Genomic DNA, 21,918 nt, shown 5'->3' on the forward strand with positions numbered 1-21,918 from the left:
GAATTTCTCCAAGGCTTTCAGATCTCCATCCAAAAGCTTAAAAAAAGATTATTTCAAACATGATGCATGCTCCTAGTAGGCTGCCAAAAATTACGCTTGAAAACCTAATTTAAAATGATAGAGATTTACAGCTCTTGTGTGTGCAATGGATGAAGGGAAGTGAAAATGCAATTGCAAACACTCATCAAATGCTCCAGATTTCAGTTAGCTTGAGGGAAGGCACAGTTTATTRTGGAGCGACATAGTACAGGTGGCAAGATTTTGTCAAACTGGAACTGAATGGGCTACAGGTAAGAGATGAAAAGCTGAACCTGTATCTTGCTGAAAAAAAAAAAGAGAAGTTTCTCATTGATTCTGTAAGTCTTAAAAGATGGCCAGAACATTTTGATTGCGTGTGAGAGCAGGATTTCTTAATGCTCACTAATTTTAATAGTTAAAAACATAACTGCATTTTTTATTTCATAGATCTAGMCATTTTAAAATAAGAATAAATTAATTTCGCAGGTCTGTGTTTCACTTTAGCGTATTGTGGAAATCATTGCCACRTGGCATATGTGGAAAGCATAGAAGGGAGTCTCTTTTTATTTGAGTAAATATTTGTGGAATTGTACCTTCRCAGCAGGACCATGGTGCAGTAATATTTCACATTGGGAAATCTTAACAGCAAAGTAACAGGTTACTGTTACAAGTTAAAAGTAACAGATTTCTGTTAAAAGGGTTACAAGTTTCCTTCTTTGAWTCAATCTCATCTAAAATCTTAATAATTAGTTTCGAACTTGTGTCCATTTTGAGGGGCTTTAAGTAGTGATATCGTTGGTGACATTTGCTGCARAAATTTACTGGAGGATGATTGAAAAGCAAGCAGACGGCTCACCTCAAAGAGGTGATTTTGTGAAATGTGTTCAAATGAGTGATGTAGAGAAGAAATCCACAAACGGGGGGGGGGAAAAAACAACCCCAAAACCCAGGGAAGACATTGAAGGGGGGAAAAAAATTGTCATGTTTCACTTGCAAAKGCGTATGTGCACCCTGTCTTTCTGTGCATAGTCACATTACAGTCTAGGATAAGGTGAACAGAAAAGCTTATGTAGATCTTGGTAAGTGATCCCTGCAACATGAGATGCGAGAGGTTAAAAGCTCTGGTAAATGCTAATCTGCTTTCCTTGGTTAAAGAAGGAAAAACACTTTCACATCTCAGTTCTACAACACTATAGGCATATCAGTAAATACACTGCGAACAGGCTCTCCAGACTTAAATGCAGTCATGTCGAGAATTACAGAGTGGGTCTTGTTTGGACTCTGTGAGCAAGTGAAATATACTTGCTCAATAAGTATATTTCAATAGGTTTTTATGTAAGTATATGCAAGTAACATGTTTCAACTGCAAGAAACACATTTCAAAGTAATTTTATCTGGGTAGACTTTATACCAGGTCTAGTATCATCATCCTTTTTGCAAATGGTATCAATTTATATTTATAAATTTGGCATATTATTGCAACCATTGATAACTATATTCATGAAAGGAAAAAAACATGAGATAAGGGTGTGTGTCTCAGATGGGTTATGGAGCAAAGTTGTTCCATTCTTAGTGCTTTTTCATTCGTGTAGTAATTGCCAAAGAAGGGTTTTGCACAACTGCTTCTTAGAGCTTTCCTGAGTGTTGTCCATAAACAGGAGTCAGGTTACTTGAGAGGTTTCTGTAGGATCTGTTGACAGTACGACCACAAGTAGTCAACAGCCACCTTCAAGCCGGCAAATTTGATGGAAAAGATAAACCCTGTGTAAACTAACAAGCGTGTCCCTTGGCTGTACGAAAGAAGATGACGATGGTAAGGTCCCCTTAAAGCTTTGAATTGTTTAGGAAAGCTYATGTATTCCAGCTGGGAAACATCACACAGACAGTTCAGAATATACCAAAGTTTTGGTTTAACAAAAACGCAAAAGTCAACTTAAGTAATTTTATCTGTTGCATTCCCTTGGGCCAGTCCTTTGGGAGGAGAGTAAGATGTGTCATTAGTCATTGCTCCCTCTTGTGAACTGTTAATTTGTTACTAACTCTTTTATGTCTGTGTGCATTTTTGTAAATAGTGCTTACATTAAAGTTAAGTGTATGTATTTGTAAAAAACAGATGGATTGGGCTTTCAAGACAAGTCTAGCTTTTTGCTTTTTAGTAAAGCTGATACATTCATAGCTGTGTGAGAGATCCACCCTTCTCTGCTTCCTGTGAAACGTCTAGAAAAATTGACTATTGGCTGGTTATAAGTTGTAGAAACTCTTTTTTTCCCCTTTTTCTTTATATCATCAAAGCACCAAACTCGGCTGGTTTTTCTTGAGTAATTCAGTGGASTTTCATATGCTTTGCTCTGTACTCAGAGGGCTTTGAGGATTCTTGCGTGATGTTACATCATGGAGCTATACATAAGTGGTCAGTGACTTCCCAAGAGATGTATAAGAAATTCCTGGAGGAGTTAAGGTGGAATGCAGAAACACCCACTGCTTGAGCTGTGAGAGCTAAGGCTCACGTTAGGTACGTTGAAGTCTCAGGCATGTTTTTCATTTCATGTGCCTTTAGCAGAGTCAAACATGTTGCATTGCTGCTCCAGGCTGCTTTGGAGCGATGTGCTAAGAGGTCTGATTTCATTGTGCTGCAGGCAGTGGGACTTTGTGCTGTTTTTACAGGAACCCTTGGTTCTATTAAAGGTGGATTAAGAAGCAAAGCAGCGAGTCGATCTCGGAAGTGCGGGTTGTGCACTGTATTTTTCAGGAGCTCTGGGCAAGTGAGGTGATGGCATAAATTTAGGATGAATATTTAGCCTCGTGTTTTGGCAAGGTGAGGGATATGATGAGAAGGCAAGGATGGTAATTAGGTTATCTTTTATTATAATTTCTCTTAGTTTCTCTTTATATTTTTTGCCTTTGGGTTTAGTCAGTGGTGGCCTGATGCTGCATGATTTTATTATACTTTATCATATTGGAAGGAGAATGATAATCATATTGGAAGGGGGGAATATTGTGATTTGGATGCATGGTTTGGCACAAATTTTCTGGCAGAGGGGAAGTTGGCTGGCAGAGGTGAATCTTCAAAGAAGAAACTACAGTAGCAACCAAGCTTGTAGAAAACCTAACAAGTTAATAAAACATTTCTGTGTGGCATTTCTTGACTCTGAGCTACAGCTTGGTTGGAATTTAGCCCGTTCTTTCTAAATGTATCTTCTGATAAGATAGACTTAAGTTTAAAAACAACAAAAGAGAAACTAAAAAACTTCTGTAGTTAATTGCTCTCTTAAGAGGGGTAAAGCTGTGGCTCCATCTTCTTGCTGGGCTCCAGTAACTCTTGCGACTTTTCCCCTCTGCGTTTGCTGCTGGCTCCAGCTGTGAGCCGAGCCCTGGGCGCTCTTGAGCGTGAGGGCGCTGCTTGGGCATCAGCGGAGATGGCTCCACACTGCTCCTTTCTGTGGGCGTTTTTAGTTTTCTGAGGAAACCCGTRGAGGGGAGACACCCCTCCGGCAAGTAACAGATGGTTACTGTTCTAAGCAGAGCTGAAAACGTCCATTCCAAAGGTGCAGTGCTGGAGAGAAGGGAGCCTTTTCATCTCGTGGGGAAAAGAGGCGGAGGGAGGGAGGCGAGGGGTAGGCAGAAGTTGATTGGCACTTTTTGGTATCCTGGTTAATCCCAGCCGTGTGTCAGGCGGCCGAGACGTGCGGCGCGCTGGAGCTGTGTGGCCGGGCTGCCCTCGTGAATGGAGCCTTTCCAGGGCTGCCAAGCCTCGAGCCGGCGCRGACGGGGATTTATTACGACAAGTACCGAGTCTTGGCGTGGGGCTAATTGCCTAGAACAAGGAGCGTGCTGGAAACTCAGACCTGGGAGGTGACAAATGCAGAAAGTATTCTGTATCTGATGCCGGTGAAAGAGGTCTTGTGTAAGGGAATGTCTGYGTGTCTGTGCTTTTCGGTAATGAGCTCTCAAACGTAACCGCGTGTTCTTGTTGTTAACTTGGGTGAAGATAAACGTAGATTTCCTGTTTGGATGTTTTTTCACAGCTGGCATGTAGCTGTCATGGCTGGAGCTCTTCATGGGTGTAGGAGCCTGTCTGAAAGTGCCTGATGCCCACAACCAGATAGTAGARTAGTTAGGTGTGTAGGTAGTTGTTAACGAAATACTTAGGTGGAGAATTTCAAGCTGAGTGTGAAGACTGAAGATCCTTCAAAAGGGAAGTGATTGGCCATGGAGGAAATATTGGCATGCTATCTGCTATCCTGAGGGCTTGAGTGACAGATTTCTATGGCAGGTTTGTTGTTCCGTCAAGCTTTCAAGTTTTAGACATAATGCATGCACCTATCCTTAATGCTCGCTATCGCGTTGCACTAAACAGAGTTTTACCACAGCATTAGTGAATCAGAGGCCTCTTTCTAGCCCTTCTCCCTGCTGTTTATATCTGTGCAATATTTGTAGCTGTGTTCTTGAATCTTGTACTGGTATCTCATGTCAGATGTGGTTGCACTTGGTGTCATGCCAAGACAGAGAATACTGCACCTGCCTCTGGAAGCCATCAGACTGCCCAAATGAGTATGGTCAAAAATCAGAAGTATTTCRAGGAAGGTTAGGAAAATAAAAACTAGAGGTAAGACTTTCTTCTATTGTTTTTAAATCAGATTGTGTCTTGGGATGAATATAAGACTTAAGTGACTTCAATGTTAGACAAAGTATAAATTACRCAATAGCATGATATATTGAGCAGTGGGGAGAGACATACACTCAGAATGAAAGTTGGTGCAGTTGACTTCAGTTCAATGGTGCTTATTGATTTGCACTCACTTGAGACTGTAGTTGCTGGTCAAGTTGTTGGTTTGTAGAGCTGTACTTTGTGTCCAATCACGAAGTCTTGCCACACTTGCTTGAGCTCCTTGCTACTGCAGATTGAGAAGAGGAACCAAGGAAAACTCAGTTTACTCAAGTTCTTTGGTGCTTGCAAATTCTGGAAGCTGCCAAAGCCTTTTATTTGGTAAAAACGGTGAAAGAACTTCAGCTTAGAGCCAAATTCCTTGGCATCAGTGTGGATAGAGGTTGTTATATAGTCCTAGTAGAGGGGAAAAAGCAAGTGTTGGTGAAAACTGGCCTGATGGGTACAGCTGGTATTGTGCCTTGATCATGACGCTGCCTTGTTCTTCTGCAGTCTTCCAGTGCAYGACTCCACTGATGCACAAAAGGGGCAGGCTCTGCAGTCTTGAAAACAGCAGCTAGAGTTGCCCCAATCTGCATCCGAATCTCCTTGATCAGAATCAGTGACGCAGCAATATTGTGAATAACTGCTGGCTGGTTACACAGTCATGGGATCACAGCATGCCACGAGCGCTGCAAGTTCCTTGTCAGGAGGTGCTGATGAATGCAAACTATCATCCTTTCACCTGCATATGCTACCGTAGTTGTATATATTGTAAACTCGTGGAGTTCTTGCTGCGGAAATGACTCTCTCCCTCAGTTGATGATCCTAATAACCATGTAAAAAAAAAAAAAAGGCAGCATGCAAGTAATTGCATGAACTAAGCCAAAAATAATAATGAGCAGGAGTGATGTCATGGTTGAACTATCAGAAGACTGGTAGTAAATTCATTGCTTATGGATAGCATAAAATTTGAGAGATCCTTTGTTTTATTCAGACAAACCTCTGACAATGCTCTGCGATCAAGTAAGCGTGCATCAGAAACATACAAGTGAAGATGGTGATTGCTGTAAAAATGGGGTATGTGTAAAATAGGGGGGCTGGGGGTTTGTGTGTGTCTTGGGTAAAARTAGAGGATCGTGAGATCTGAGTGTTTTGCCACGTAGCTTCATTCTATTGCTAAGAAATACATTAGATGTATGTGCGACTTAATAGCTTGTTTGTGAGAATTCTGGGTTATTGCAAGTATACCTACAGTTGTTGTATAGTTTAAGAAAATGTGAGTTCTGATAAGTTAGCTGTTTCTAATATAAACAACACAAGATGATTCATTGCCACTATGTTAATGGGCTGAGAGAATAAACATAAACCTCCTGTGAACTTAAAAGCTTTGGAAAGGTAACTTCTGTTATAAATAGATTTTAAGACACATGTTTTCATGTGAGATCAAATTACCAGCAGCATATATTTGAATATATTCAGACATAAATGTACGTGAGCTGAGCTGCTAGAGTGGGCACATATGCTTGGCTACATAGCRCTCCAAAGCTGTTCAGGTCTCCTGGGGCTACCTGTAACATAGTACACAAGCAGGGATTTGATTTCTGGAGGGTCCTAGGGTGCCGGCACATTTGGCATTTGCTGCAACTTGAGGATGAGAAGCTGGGTACTTTTTGCACATGGATTGTCATCTGGGTGCATACTCTTTAAGTTGAATAAAAATAGCCAAGTGGATTTTATCTTTTTAAATACATGGAAGAAAAAAACTACCTTTTTTTTTTTTTTTTTAAAGCATCTAAAGGGCAACCAAATGTATGCTGTGGCTGAATGTGAAAGAAGTGCTTTCATATTCAAAAGCTTGGTATGGAAAGTCAGATTTTTATCTTCATGAATTTAAGTTTCAAGTGCGTTCTCATAATGATTTCTACTACTTCAATAATGCAAAAAAATATACAAAATGAAGCTGCAGAAGTCCGAGAATGTGAAATACTGCATTTGAACCAAGACCAGGGRGAGTATTTTCTTCCCCAGCCCTGCAGATCCCATACACATGCAGTCCATCCCGTTGCCAGAAGCCTGTCCAACTTGGTGTATTGCATATTCAGTAGTCCCAGCGTGCGGAGCAAACACAGAAGTTCAGAGCTGGAGACCTTTCCTTGCCACTGCCCTCCCTGTTAACATGTAGCTGCAGTCCCTACGGCTTCCTASAGCCACTGCTGACCTGCCTGTGACTTTTCCTGTGCCTGCAAAACTAAGGCATGGCTATGGGGGCATTGCACAGGCCTGTGTCTCACTCAAGTGTGGAGCAGAGATGCAGTGGTCACCTGAGTACTCATGGACGAGATGTGCTGGCCTGAATTTAAGGTTCAATTGGCCAATGCAGCGCYGATAAGTGCTGCCCAGGGAGTGCTCTGGAGAAAGGCAGGTTGTTGTTGGGGAGGTCCGTGGCCAGGSCCGCCTCGAGAAGGCCGCGGGTGGCGCGGAGCTGGGGGTTAGAAATAACTTGCCCACTGTAACCTTTATGTAAACAAGCTGGGCCTGAAAACAGGGCTTTTTTTGCGTGGAAACCTGTAGTGGCTCCAACCATAACATTTTTGTCGGAGCGGCGTGCTCGCCTGCGGAAAGGCGCCTCAGTGCAGGGCACAGGGCCGGCGAGCCCGCCTGGGCGCTCGCTCTGTGAGCCACACGGCCCTTGGAYGGGAGCTGCACTCTCCCAAATCTGCACTGGGCCCTCATGGCAAAAAACAGGCTGGTTGTCGGGTGAAACTTGCTGTGTCTTAGTCTTATGAGTTGGTGTTGCTCGGTGCAGGATCCAGCTGTGTACGTCCTTTTACCTGTTGTGCCAGCTAGAAATGATCTGTCACCTCTTCTGCTTTGACCTGAGAGAATTTAGGAGTGGCCTCAGCCACCTCAACTTTATGGGTTGGGTCTTTCAGAAAAGAGCGGTCCAGTTAGGGTGTGAGCCCAAGGATACTGTGAGGAATTGCTGTTTTCTAACCCTATTGTGCATAAGTTACTTGGAAAACAAAACAGTCTGATGCACAGACTTGATTGCAAAACGTCATGGATGACATTATTTTATACTCAAGCAATTGTTTAGAGYACTAACAGAACTAGCAATTTGTTACTATTAAAACTCCTTTCTGTTACCTTTTTSTTTTCTCAGCAAATGCTAGTATATTGGTTGTGCTCTGTGTGAGGAAAGCAGAATTTCAGCTACTGAAACTGCATTGTCAGTAGCTAGTAGCTCAGAAATGCTGCTGTTGGCACATGTTCTTGAAAGCTTATTGAGAGAGAAGAGTTTGCTAAATCATTAAAATTAATGAATAAAACCTTTCTGGGATTTTGTGGAAATGGTGGATTGTTAAGAGCTATATGAAATGTTGGAGAGATGTGAGAAACGTATTGTATGGCCTAAAATCACAGCCACTCTTACAGAATTAGTTTGCTTTTCCTCTAGAGATTAACACTTAGCAATTCTGGGCTAAATTTCAAGATGAGTGAACTTTAACCTGCGTATTTTTCCTTTGCTTGTTTTCCTTAACCTAAAAAAAGCCTTGTGAGTGTATGCAATAAAATGCCAGGAAAAATAAAATGAAATTAATCCATTTTCAAGCTTTGGCAGCGGCTCTTCTCAAATGTTAAAGATAGCTTWAAAACATCCCTATTCAGCAGGTGGTCAGAGGCTGAAATTGTGCACCATCAGATACCCACAGGTATTTGCTTCTAGTTGTGTGCCCCTCCAGAAATTCCTCACTCCAGCTGAGCTTATTCCATAACTAGCACTCAKAAAACCTGCTCTTGAGTTTAGCAAGTGTGCTTCTGTTTGCTGTGCAATATGGAATTATCTCTGGTCTGCTCCTTGTCTCCTTCCATCTCTGTCCAGAGAGAACATTTTTTTCCCAGCACAGCTGTGATTTGCATCTGTCACGTACAGGTTGAATAATTCTTTTTGGCTTAGAAGTAAAAAAACTGAAAGAACACACCTTGAACTAAAGAATAGGCACTGGTACCCAAGTGTGATGTTAGTAATAGGAGGTTTAAAGCATGGAAATGCAATTTAAGGGAAGATTCAGGAAATATTTGTCAACACACCGTCAAAATCTGAACATGCAGACTCTGTGAGATGATGTTTTGTGCAAGTGTGCTTTTATATGAATGTTGTTTGTGGCTTGAGCTGCCTATGTTAGACCACCTGCTTTGTCAAAATTGCAGGACTGTAGTTCTGGTTTTATCATTTTAATATGAAATAGGTGCTTTCCTGCTGTACCATTTTAAGTAGTCATGTGTTCTTAAGACCCAGGGACTTGGCATCTGAAGGAGGCCTGGCCTGGAGGTGTGAAGTGACTTTGTTTGCAAGTGGTTTAATTAGTGTAGCCACCACTGGGTCTGGGTTTGTTAACTGAGGGTGCTTGAGCAGGAGAGCTCCTCCTTTAATTGAGAGCAGCTATTATATGTTCCTGGCATTAGATACCGACTAATGCTGCTTCCTTCCCCCCTTCCCTAGTTTTCTAATTAGTTAAAAAAAGAGTGAAAAGGCATGTTAGGACTTCACCTCTGCATGACCCTGTTACCCTGGCATACTGTGTAATTGGTTACCCACAGGCRTGGAGATGACTTCCAGTCTCTTAACTCTTTAATTGAGATGTGATGCTTACAGAGGTGTTGAACGTGAGGCAGAAGGTACCAACTTAGGTAGCCTGGAGACCTGCTGCCTCAAACTAGAGGTTTTTTCCCCATCTCAGGGCAGCTCAGGTTTTATCCTGTTCCCATTAAGACAGTTGTTTTCCCTTTGAATAGCATSGCTGTCTTGTTTGAAGAGGGCAGGCATTTAATGAAGGGCTTATTTCATGGCTCTGTGAGTATACGTGCAAAAGCTTCACAATTCAAAAAGGTAGTTTCTTCCCCTAGAGAAGGGTTGAGAGTGTTATTCTCTCCTTAGAGGTAGTGAGGTAGTATTAATTGAAAAGCTAAAGCCCCAAAGCAGGTCAGGCAACTGTTCTACTTGTAGAAATGAATTTTCTGTCTGGACTTGCCTTTGTCCATGTCAATGTGCATCAGATAAGCAGCAAAGCTGTGCAGCTATTTTCTTTTTCTCATGAGTTTCAACTTTGGAGTTTGTATTAAACATTTTGACTGCTATAGAATTATATAAGCGGAAAGCAGCTGGTTATACTTCATGTATCTAGTAGCCAGGCCTAGTGTTGTGTGTGCTTTTTCTATRCAAGAACTGTTTTGCCACCAATGTGTTTCCTCTTCTGTTCTTTCACTTTTCCTTAACAACTTCCTTGACAACTTTTATTTATATCTTTTTAAGGAAAGGTGCTTCTTGCACCCTGCTTTCCGCTGCCTTTCTCTAATGTAAAAAATAGTCAAGATTGGGCCTTTAGACCCTAAATCCAATGGATTTAGTTCCCTGAAACTGGCCAAGTTTCATATGAGTTTCTTCAGGCTACCATTCTTTGTGAATCTGGACAGGAAGATATAGAAAAATGCAAATGTACATTGGAAAGGTTCAGTTCTGCCAGCTGTTGAGTGTATTTGGTAAGGACCTTGGTGCCCTCAAAGCCCTTGAAGCCAGTAAATGCTTTGCTGATCCAAATGCAGTACGAGTGTAGGGAAGCTGTTGAGGTTTCTTCATTTGCAGGCAAGCAAAAAGCAGTTTTTACTTAGTACTCACAGTCTTTTTTTATAGTGCTTTCAAGTGAAAGCCACTAGTTATAAAAATAAAGATTTGTGTATTTTTTCATAAACTACCAAGGAAATAATGTATTTTAATTTGACATTTCTGGACTATTCATTATTTACAGACTTGAGAATATTTAATAAGGGCAGAAAAATTAGTAGGAGGGAGGCTATTTCACATAAATGGACTTTGCAGACTACTTCATTTGGGCTATATGCAATTTTCTCATTGTTTTAAGCGTTCCATAATACCTTGTTTTTCTATTAAAAACACCTGCCCTCATATTTCAACAAGTATGGCAGCTTTTGCACTGGGAGTCATTTATTTTGGTGCAAACATTATAATCCATGCATTTAAAGTAATGAATTTTGTTAGATCAACATCTAGGAAACAGTTGATCAAAGTAAAGAGTCCTATWTAATATATGTGAATTATAAACTCAAAGATCCTTCATCTGCTGCAAAACCTTTCTCAAACATATTCAGTCCAAAAGATTAAAAGGTGAAAATGAATTCTTTTTACATTGCTGAAACTTGAGAGCAGAGCCATGGAGTGAAATTTTCCAGAGTCTTGGCAGTACCCTCAATTCAATAATACGCTTTTCATAAAACAAATACTCTACCCTCTTAACTCTTACAAGAGAGCATTAATGCAACATATACTTTTTCTTATGCTTTCCCCCTAAGTCTTTTTAGTTTTGGGGACCACAAAAATTCTGTTCACCTGCTGGAGAATTATTGACAGATTAGTTAAGGTGGCTTTTGTAAAGTTGGGTTTGTTCAAGCAGCACTAAAGTTGAGTGACCAAACTTACATTGAACATGAAAGGCACTGAAAGAACCTGTGAYGAGCAGGTTTCTAGGTTGTACCTTGTCTTCAAGAGAAGATATGGGACAAAGGCTGCTGTCATTTCAGGAGTTCATGTTGTCGTCATTGGGATTTTAATAGTTCACATGTTATTTGTACAAGTGTAACCAAAAAACCTGGGATTGATCTGTGGTGCCCTTTTTACTTGATCCTCATTTAACTTTGATTATGGATCCTTTTTAATATCTTTTTTAATACCACATTATCATGGAGCTGTTCTTGGCATAAGCACTAAGTTATCATTGACAACTTTATGCTGGCTGTTGACATAASTAGAAGAAAAATGTTTGAAGTTGTTTATAAGGTGGCAAATTCCTGGATGTTTTTTGGTGTGAGCCCATTAAGACTCTGCAAGGTAATCTATATAAGGTTGAGTTCACAAAGCAACAAAGAATTCAATTTATGGAGGAGTCAATGAATGTATAAAGAAAGTATTTAGGCATGAGTTATAACTGTGCTAATCAGTGGAATGGGTTGGATGATAGTAGTTAATCAAGCTCCTCATTTGCATTGCTGTTATGTGCATCATAAGTGTGGACCATAAAAAGTGGCAAGATACATTACCAAGTTCTGCTATTACATGAAGGGTTGAGTTGGTCATAGGTCACTAAAATTTCTCCAAAACAAAAACAACTCTTGAGGTACTTAGACAAGCAATTTTTCTCCTACTATAGGAATATCAGTTGGTATGAAGCTCATCTGAGTTTACTTTGTTCCCATCAGGARCTTATTCTTGATGGAAAAGGTGATRAGAATGTTACTTTAGTTSTAGARGAAGAATACTTCTCAGTCTTTAAAAGCAATATTCCCAGCTCCTGATGCAGGATGTAGTGCTGGATGAGCAGGGTAGCAGAGAGATATGCTGTGTTCCAGCATTGGCCTGGCAAGCTGGTTATTTTATGTGGTCCAAAAGACACTGTGCAAGCTTTGAGAAGCTCCATATATTYGTACTAGAAGGACAAGTGAAGTGTTGGTGCAATTCTGCTCAGCTTCCTCTTTAAACTACTTTTGCAATTTGTTTCTACTGCCAAATTTCTCCAGCTCTGCAATATTTTATTTCTTGTCTTTAACAAGAGAGAGAGTTGAAGTGCTAAAGAAACCTGTGTTGTTGTTGTCCTTTGGGAACTTACAGATTAACCATCCTTTCTGGAGTGTCCCTAGCTGAGCTCTTGTGTCTTCATCTGCTGAAGTCACAAGTAGCAGTCAAGTCTTTAACTTAAAGAGAATTAAAAAAACTTTTACTGTAAATTTGTGTGTTTTGTCTGATTTTACAATATCCTTTAAAATCTTTGTCTTAAAAAAAAAAAAAAAAAAAAAAAGCCCTGATCTTGCTACTGTGCTATCAGCAATGTGTGTGTAGAAACTCTTCAGCTTGGTGTTGAGTGCTACTGAGCAAAAAGACATGCCGGCAACCCTCAATATAGATGTCAGTAGAAGATCTAAGTTCTACTTTGGGTATTTCCTGAAATCTGCCAGACTTTTGAGCCTCTGCTTAACGGATTCTTTTCATGTGACCTTTCCAAATAAGAATTTTGAGTAGTCAAATATATAATGCACAAATAATACACAAAAAAAAGTGTATTGATTGTAGACCTTTATATAAGCAAAACTATTATACTCATTATAAAATGAGACTTAGTTTCTTTCACTAGACCTCCATTAATGCATGTTATAGGGCATTAATGTAATAACTCCTATTATTTTTATTTTTAATATATGAACTCTATCCCTGGAAATACTTTGTTTCTCTATCCAGCTTGATGTTGGATTCTAAATGACCTGTAAGTTACTTGGGTTGTCCTCTGTTGTTTGTGGGYATAATATTAACAAGCTTCCACTTCTCTGGAATGTCTATGGTGTTATGAGGTTGCTACAAGGAAAATTTTCCCAGTGACCACAAATTGAAAATCTCAATTTATGGTGGTCTACACGACTACTTTTTCTCTTGTAAGCTGGCATTTCTCCAGACAGGGAGCACCAGCTAAGTGTGCTAGTAACTGGAAGCAAGTAGTTTTCCAGAATGTGATCTGTTCTTAATATTAGAGAGAAAATCTAGTGGAGGCTTAAGCGATGCTATGACAGCTGTAAACAGGTCATAAAGTAGATTTGAAAGTTACATTTGAATTTACAAGATCACTTCAACTTGCAAATTTTTAGAGCAGAAGGGAGAAAWGTTTAAGCTTAAACACTAATATGGCTTTTAGTATGGGCAATGTTATGATAGTGAGGATGATTTTAAGGATATAAGGAAGCAAGGTTTGGAGGCAGAGACAACATATTTTTAGACCTTTCCCATCCAGTTTTACCAGTGGGCCTGACTTGGAGTATGCAAGTTTCTTTTTGGGTCTATATTCTTGTAAAAGTGTCCAAAATATCATTCCTTGTCTTTTAAAAAGTGTTTGCCTAATGCAAGTTATTACTTCTCCTTACAGGTCTTTGCCTGGCACATGGTTGGTCACCTTCCTCCTTTTCCTCCTCATGTAGAGCTTTAACAACACTTGTAATATAATAAGATTCTGTGTCAGAGCCAGAGCTAGGTGTTATTCCCATGGTACRTTAAACTGGAAATGTCTGTTATTCATAATAACCTACAACCAAATCTGTTCTAAAATTTTTCTAAGCTGACCTTAGTCTGTCACCAGAAACCAGTGAGGCCGTGAGACCTTTTCTTGGTCTGATGGTACATCTACCTCTTCTGCCAGGTGACAGATGATGATTGCTCGTATTTGAGGGTCCCGCAGCACAAAATATTTTAGAAAGATAAGAGGCGGGGTTGTGGCTTACCACCTTTATCGTAAGAAATGGAAATTATTTTTTGTGTCAGATTAAGTTAATGTAGAATAAATGGAAGCTTTGGAAATAAAACTGTAATAATTTGGAGAAAAGTACATGGTCTACATCTTGGAGTGCTTTTCGCCATCTTTTTCTTTTGCTAGCAGTGCAGTTTGTCATTCCCCTTTTTCTCAGCCCCAAAATTTCTTGGYGCCAGAGACTTAGTCTTGTGATGTAGTTTAAGGAAACCTTTGAAGCGCAGTGTATTAACATATCCCTCCAGAGCTCTTCAGCTGTGCTTGGGGCAGGATAATAAATGTTTGTTCAGGTGCCCTCTTAAAGTAAATGTCTTTGSTTTTGTCATGATATGCTAGCTATTATATTTTCAATGGTATAAAAAAAAAGCCATGTTTTTCAAATCTGTGATTGTTCTTTGAGTTTCTATTCCCCGAAATTAGGAATCTTGGATGGTCTTTTGATCTTGCTGACCTTAAATTAAAATGAAAGTGCTCCACGTGTGTGTGTGAGTGTTTCCATCCTTCAGTAACTGGGAGATGAAATGGGGCACTTATGTGTCAGTTATGGTGTCAAAGATAGTGGCCTTTGTCTTACACATTCTGGTAAAATACTCTTTGCAGTTGCATGACAATTACCTGTATTTTGGAGCTGGAGTCTTGGAAGTCACATTCCTATAGCACTGGGCTTGTACCTGGGCAGCAAGTCTGAAGCCCTCCAACCTCTGTGAATTGACTTTTATAGCTGCTCTGCATATTGGAAATAAATCTGATATTCGGATGTTTTTGGATTAATTGCACATGCATAAATCATCTGTGCAGCAGTTGCACTGAGTAAGGTACGAGAGCCTTTTCTCCAGGATTCTTGATTTCCTTGTCATGGACTAATGTCTGCCCAGGGAGGCTGTGGAGTCTCCTACTCTGGAGGTCTTCAAAACCCGCCTGGATGCCACCCTGTGCCACATGCTGTAGGTGTGCCTGCTTGAGCAGGAAGGTTGGACTAGATGATCTGTAGAGGTCCCTTCCAACCTTAAATATTCGGAAATATTCGGAAATATTCGGAAATATTCAAGTCATGTTTCGTGTTTCAGGGAGGGAGCTGCTTTTTTTGGAAAAAGAATATATTCTAACTAGCCAGAAAGTGTGATAACTCTTAATTTCTGAAGCAGGTTATGAGCAGAATGAGATGGTCAGCAAGCAGAAGAAAGAAGCTTTGTAGATTTTGCTGTGGTCAGATTATATTGATTTCCTGTTTCTTTTAAGTAGTTGTTTAACATCGAATTTTCTCTGAGTTTTAACATTAGTGTGAGGAAAAAAACACTCCAATATAAGAAGGTGTAGGATGGGCATCTTAACAGCGGGTGCCTTAACATTTGTTCTTTTGTATTCTGCTAAATTCAAGTTCTTATTTCAACACTGCATTAATGTAGGGATTCAGAGCTAATTATAAGAGGAGTGGATAACAGCTTGTTTTGCCTGTGAGCTTACACTCATAYTTTTGGTAGTAGGGAAGGTCAGTAGGCTGATTAGGAGAATCTGTTTCCTGGATGTCCAAAATTAAAAAAGATAGTCATGAAAGTTGTTGAGCATTTTACAAAGATATCCCCTTTTGCTGCTGTGAAGTGGTAGCTTGAGTGGAAAACTGAGAAATATGTTACTCCTAACACATGTTATAAGATTCAAGAAAAGACAGTTGTTTAAATTTCTTCGTTCCTCCTGTCTTCCTGCCTTCTTTCTGTGGATTCTGATTGTTTCTGGCTTCAAGCGACTGATTCCCTAATAACTGTTTTATTGTTTTTGGTCTTCCAAAGCAGAAGTGAAGTTACTGTGCACAAACATGAAAATGCTTTGGTTCAAGTGGTGCTGGTGATGCTCCAGGTTTGATGCCACTTWTAGCAATGAAATTCTAGTCTGTTGTAGTGGGCAATGCAAAAACTAACTGTTGGTGTGTGTGCAGGTTTTTATGCTCATTTACCTGAATAGTTACYGTGCAAACTATCTAAATACTAGAAACCCCCTTTTTTTCCCTAACCCAGGACCCCTTAGGACAGAGGTCCTGCCAGTAATGTCTCTTGTATTGTGTGAGCCAGTAGAGATCTGCAGGGCTTTTGATCCATGAGAAGGGTCCTTACCACAATATCTAAAGGAGGAAAGAAAAGGTACCTTTAACAGGTAACAGGAGGAGAAAGAAACCCAAGTGCTTTGCTGTCCTTTTCTACATGGTCATTGTGTGGCCTGTGGTTCTGCAGTTGGAGCCTCTATGCTGCTGTTGGTCYTCATGCCTTACGAGAGGCGTGCTGTTCATGCTGCTGCATGAGGCTCCTGAAACTTGCTCAGACAGAGCCCACGGTACCATTAAAGGCTTTTACAGGGCTCCCCGCATGTCACGTTGTGCACAGCTCACTGTATTGGCTCTTAAAACTGCCTTGGGGTATAATGCCAGGCCCCCCAGTAGCAGCTCCCGAGGGTGGGTCCTCTTGCCCAGCGTGCCCCCTTGTCAGCAAGACGTTGTGATTGCTGGCCCTGACACTTCAGATACCAGAGCACCTGCCTTGCTGGGTTTCCTCAATGAGTAATGCGTGGAAAAGAGAAAGATAAAGTAGAATACTGAAACCTGTAGTGGCCCTGTATTTCTGATTTGTGGGTTTTCTGCTTGTCCATGTTGGCGTGTGAGACAATCCTTCCTCGGCTTTTGGAGGGCAAAAAGGCAAAACGGAGAATAAAAGGCAGTGCTAGAAGAGGAAGGGGTGAACTTAAGGATACGGTTGAACGTACTTGAATCCTTTCAATATGTGGGAAATGCCAGCCAGGCCTAAGAAGTTTGATTTAGTCCCAACGCCCTTTATATAGGTTGCCTGTAGCAAACTGATTGATAGGGAGCTCYGCTTTTGGTTAGCGCGGGTCTGTTAGACACGGAAGCAGGCCGCTTCCAGATGTCATTTCCCAGAGCCATTCCAAGGCTTAGGGCTTCTCAGGGAATAGCAAAGCAGGGTGCCAGTAGTCACAGCTTCCCAACTCAGGGTGTTCACTGAGAGGTCCTTGCCCAGCAAGGAGGATGTGTGGGGCTTGGAGAACTCTGCGTTGTGGTKGCGGGAGCCCATCAGCTTGGGCCCCTTGGCCAGCGCCTTGCTGTGCGTGCTTGCCAACACGTGGCTCGTGTTATTTTTACATTGTTGTTCTTGGGATTTGGTGTGTTGACTAATCTGCTGTTGCAGGGTTGCATCACTGAGGCCAAGCCTGGCAATGTTCTCATAAAAGCTATATAAATTGTTAACACTAGTGTAAGTGTATGCAAGCACATACAATTTACCTACAATGTAAGAGCAATAATTTATATACCATATCCACATAATGCTATATGAAATTACATACATTGGTTTATTACTACTTATGTAACTGTATGATCTCAGGAAGTTAGCTAAACAGTTGTGAAAAGTTTGCCTGTGTTATGATGGCTTTTCAGTGATTATCCCATTGCCACGGTGTTCTTCTGTTTGCTTGGCTGTTGGTTTATTGATGTGGTTGTTTTGTTTTATTTATTAGTAACAATGATTACAGGTTTTGTGTCCAATTAAGTTCTTAATGCTACTCCGTTAGAAAGGAAATCCAGCCTCCTAGAAACAAATTGCCAACAGTCAGGTCCAAATAGAAAGTTTGAATGGCTGGGAAAATCGCCGCAATATTTTTGCAACACCATATATGGCACTTTTATGCAGGTTGGAGAAGGCACTATTGATTTGACAGATGCTGTGAGGTCTTTGGAGGAATCCTGAATTAACTGTGCATGCTTAGGCACTCAGATTATTTGAAACTAATTTTTCAAAATTGCAAGAATTTACAAGTATGATCACCAGTGTGCACATGATGCGAGCTCCTAGCAAGTGCATTTAATGGTATATGCTCTTTTTTAATAGTACAAAACTCAAGCCTTTTRGCAAGAATCAAGTGCAAATCTTCCATGTTTGTTGCAGAGCAGCTTCTCAGGCAAACAGTCCTCAAGATGTGAGAGGGGTTGTCTATATCTTAATATGAAATCATGAGAGTGCTCTTGCCACCCAGGGTGGGAGGCACTAGCAGATGTGTGGGGTTGGGTTTCTGCAGACAGGTGGCCGTGATGACGAGGGTAAGAATGCCTTGGGAGCAATATATAGCAAGTGCTCTTCCCAAATGGGGGAAGATCAAACAGCAGGAAGCTGCTTGCTTGCCTGTAATACGAAGCCTGGCTTCTTCTCTTGGTTTGGCTCCTCTGTTGAAGTGTTCCCGGTCACACTCCRTGTTGAGCTGCTGGTGTTGCTGGCTCCCTCCTGTTGCTACTTGCTCAACGTGACCGAGCGGAGGACGGCGCTCTCTGGGGTACATCCAGCCTGCCTGTCAGCTGGGGTTCTCAGCATCAAGTGTAGTGGCCACTGGCGAACGGTGACTTGACGTGTTGCAGTATTCAAGCGTTTCCTAGAGGCTTCATTTTGAAATGCTTGTAATGTCAGAAGGATGAAGGCAGACACCTTGAAAAAACTGAAATGTAACCTCAGAGTAATGATGAGGGGGTCTATGTGATTAATTTTTTTTAGTTGTGCTTCATGTAGTGCTAGATGCATATGTTTGAGCTAACACAGTGGAAAAAAACATTCCTTCTATTTTAGTAGCTTATACTAGCAATATATTTGGCCTATTTTCCAGGGGCATATGGGAAGTCTTACTGCTTGGGTGTTCYTCTATTTCCTTAAAGGAAAGAACTAGTATAAAGAAATTCCTTTTTTGTTTATGTGGATAAGTTGCACATCAGTGGGTGGAAGGAAAAAGGCTAAAAATATTCTTATGCCTGCATGCTAAATTATAGCTAGTACAAACACTGTTACGTGTGATCTTTTACATCGGTTTTGTGGCAAACTCAAAGGTACGACCACAGATCCGATTYTGATCAGATCAGTGCAAGTGATATATGGCCACTTGACTGGTGCTGATGAAAGTCAGCCTGAGAATGGTTCTTAAAAATCTACATCTTCTTGATAGGAAGTCAAAGAAGTCTTCTGAGTCATCCTAGTCTTGAAGGAAATCATGTTTTAGCTGGGTTTCTAGTTGTCCTTAGTCTTCTGTAGTGTCCTTTTGTACTGGGAATTTGCTGGTTTAGGACATCAGTGTTAAAAGGAAATTGGCTACTTGAGAAGACATTTTTGAACAGTATGTCTATAACGGGGGCGTGCAACCAGCTGTCTGCAATAAATGTGCTCCAGTGTCCCTCGGGATAACTTCAGAGAGCAAGGGAGGGCAGGGAGCAAGGGGTGGGCAGTGAGCAGTCTGCTAGTCCTGCTATGCTATGTTTAGGTTCCTTAGAGTTTAGGATGTTAGGAGTTTATAACTGTGCAACATCACGAGCTTGCAGCCKGTGCGTGTTTTTCAGATGTTGCCAGATAATAATTATGAATTACACTGGGTCCATTGATGAGGACCCAGTATTGGTGGGGAACAGTGCATGCAGATGCATGGCTTGGCCTGACCTGCATGTCTTTGCAGCGTGGCTGCTGGGTTCTGCCTTTTGTGGGGGATTTTGGTTGCTGTTCAGTAGCAGSTGGCACTAGTAGCATTTTTGTCTAGCTGCATTTCAGAAGGATAACTAGTGTTTAGGCTTTACTGCACGTGCGCTAGAATGTAGTCAGATCTGTGCTTGAGCAGACATGAATCCTTTCGCTTGTGCTGAAGCGCTCATAGAAGACATCAATGCATCTGGGCCCAGTCGCTCTTACTCAAGTGACTAACCCAATTGATTGGRTTGTTTAGTAACAGGAAACACCATGTCAGCAGGATCTTAATTATTAAATCCAGATGTCAATTATTTAATCTGAGCAATATATAAGCTTTATGATTAATGCGTAGCAGTAGATCAAAACATCAACTTCTGCATGTCTGAGCAGAAAAGCTGGAAGAGGAAAAAGGTGGTGCTTTATGTATGATGTTGTACCATCTCTGCCAAGTGATTACTGTTTTATACAAGTCTCTGTAAGGAATGTGCCACAGCATGACAATAGCCAAACTGTTAGCTATCAGTTCTCTCTAGTGTGACTGAATTGCAACCTTTATGTTAAATGCACCATATTGAATGTAACTGATGCATCTTTCTCTGCTCTGTTGTAGGTTATGCAATTTTACTTGAACTGCAAGGCAAGAAAATTTCTCGAAGACTAAGAGGTCTTCAGGTAAGGTCTGAATTAAGCCCTTTTTTATAGAGACTATGTTTATTAACAGGCAGCAGCATGAAATCTAAGCAGAGGACAGTTTAAAGAAAAATTTTTGATTAGTTTTGAATACTTGATACCTAAGAAATTTCAGAAAAGGAAGGGTAAAGGGTTGTCTTCTGATAATGTAATGGGACACAACTGAGGAGCTGCCTAGAAGTAAAGGGCAACCCTTGGATATGGAGTTTGAGCAGCACAACCCTAGTGCACACTGGTGGTCACTGTCCAGCTCAGATTTTCAGAAGGGCTTTGGAAGACCTAGACTTCGTGTTCAGGAAATGTCCTTTAGTCCCCTAGGAGTTACTGCTAAGCAGTAGCATGGCCAGCAAGTTGAGTTGTCATTCGTTGGCTGATCTCTCCCGTGGGACAAGCGAGCAGTAGCTCTGCGGAGGAAGAAATCAGCAGCTCTTTGTTCAAACAATCTGTTAAAACTCCTGGCTTGTGCRTAAGGAAAAGGATTTGAGGCTTTTATGGAGGATTGTTGAAAGATGAAATAATTACCCCATTCATTATGGGAGAAGTCCTGATTTGCTGGAGATGGTGCTGTAATGCCATATAATTGGAGCTGACACAAAAATAAAATAGAAGCTTTATTTTTTCAACCTTGCCCTATAATGAGGTGGCTTACACTTTTTTTAACTTATAATGCAGAGTGGCACAATACAATGCAGGTAAGCAAAATATCCATCTCTGGATAAAAGAGGTGAGCATCCACAAGTTTGGTAGCTACTTAAAAGAATAAAGAGGTAACAAGTCATTAACTTAGAAGCTGATAGACTAGGTTTCCAAGCTAATGAAAACTCTCCCAGCTGTCTTATACACAGCATCTTTGCCATCCGCTTCCTTCCTGCCATTAAAATACATCTCTTCTTAGAACTTAAAAACCAAATGCAGAGAGTTCTTGAAATGGGGTAGTAGTTAAAAATCTTACCAACGTATAACTGTTCTTGACCCAATGTTCTATTACCTTGCTCAAGAACCATAAAGAGCTTGAAATTGAGAAATTGTGTTGAAATTCCTTTGGGCTTGCATTCTTGGAACTTTTCCTAGAGCAATTTCACTACTTAATTTGCATTTGGTGTTAGAAATTTTTATAAGACTCTGGTGCTTTGTTAGCTATGCCTAGGTTTTGAAAGGAAAAAGAATGAATGCCTGTTAAGTTTAAAATAAAATTGTAGCCTTCTCTTGTAAAAATGGCCATATTAGCATTGAAGTGCCAGTAAGTTCCATGGAGGTATTAAAAAAATAAAAAACTATCTGTTGTCTTCCAAACCTTATAATCAAAACAAATGCAYGGTGCATACTTTTTTGTCTTATTTTAAGCTCTCTTTTTATAGGAACTTGGTATATAGGGTTTTTTTGAGACCATTAAAAAAGTTACTCATTTTCTCTGTTCACTTCCAAATTTTGTCATGCCATTCCTGTAGAAAATGATTATTTTTCTAGTCGGAGGTTCAAGCAAGTTTTAAACCAAGTTTAAAAATACTTYCTTTTGCAATAAAGTTTGTGTTTTGCTATTGGTTTTAAAAACATGGAAAGCTCTCGATCTCTTTACCCCACATAACTGTGATAGCAAATGCTCAGCAAATGCTGAGCCTACTTCTTCACTGTCCTTGTTTACTGTTTATCTCCTTGAACGGGAATAAAAGTGAGTACAAAGATAAGAGCTCCAATTTAATTGCACAGA

At 40.6% G+C, this 21,918-nt stretch overlaps 1 long non-coding RNA gene across 1 annotated transcript in view; it reads left to right on the top strand.

The window, feature by feature from the left end:
• LOC112949368 overlaps positions 1–20,180 on the top strand; it is a 57,960-nt gene extending 37,780 nt beyond the window's left edge. The window contains exon 3 of the long non-coding RNA XR_003249815.1: positions 20,131–20,180. This is a non-coding gene — a long non-coding RNA (uncharacterized LOC112949368). The remainder of the gene's footprint in view (positions 1–20,130) is intronic.
• Positions 20,181–21,918: the final 1,738 nt, after the last annotated feature.

The sequence above is a fragment of the Nothoprocta perdicaria genome, unplaced genomic scaffold (assembly GCF_003342845.1).
Source record: "Nothoprocta perdicaria isolate Ctin4 unplaced genomic scaffold, notPer1 scaffold_291, whole genome shotgun sequence".
In the NCBI taxonomy this organism is placed as follows: Eukaryota; Metazoa; Chordata; class Aves; order Tinamiformes; family Tinamidae; genus Nothoprocta; species Nothoprocta perdicaria.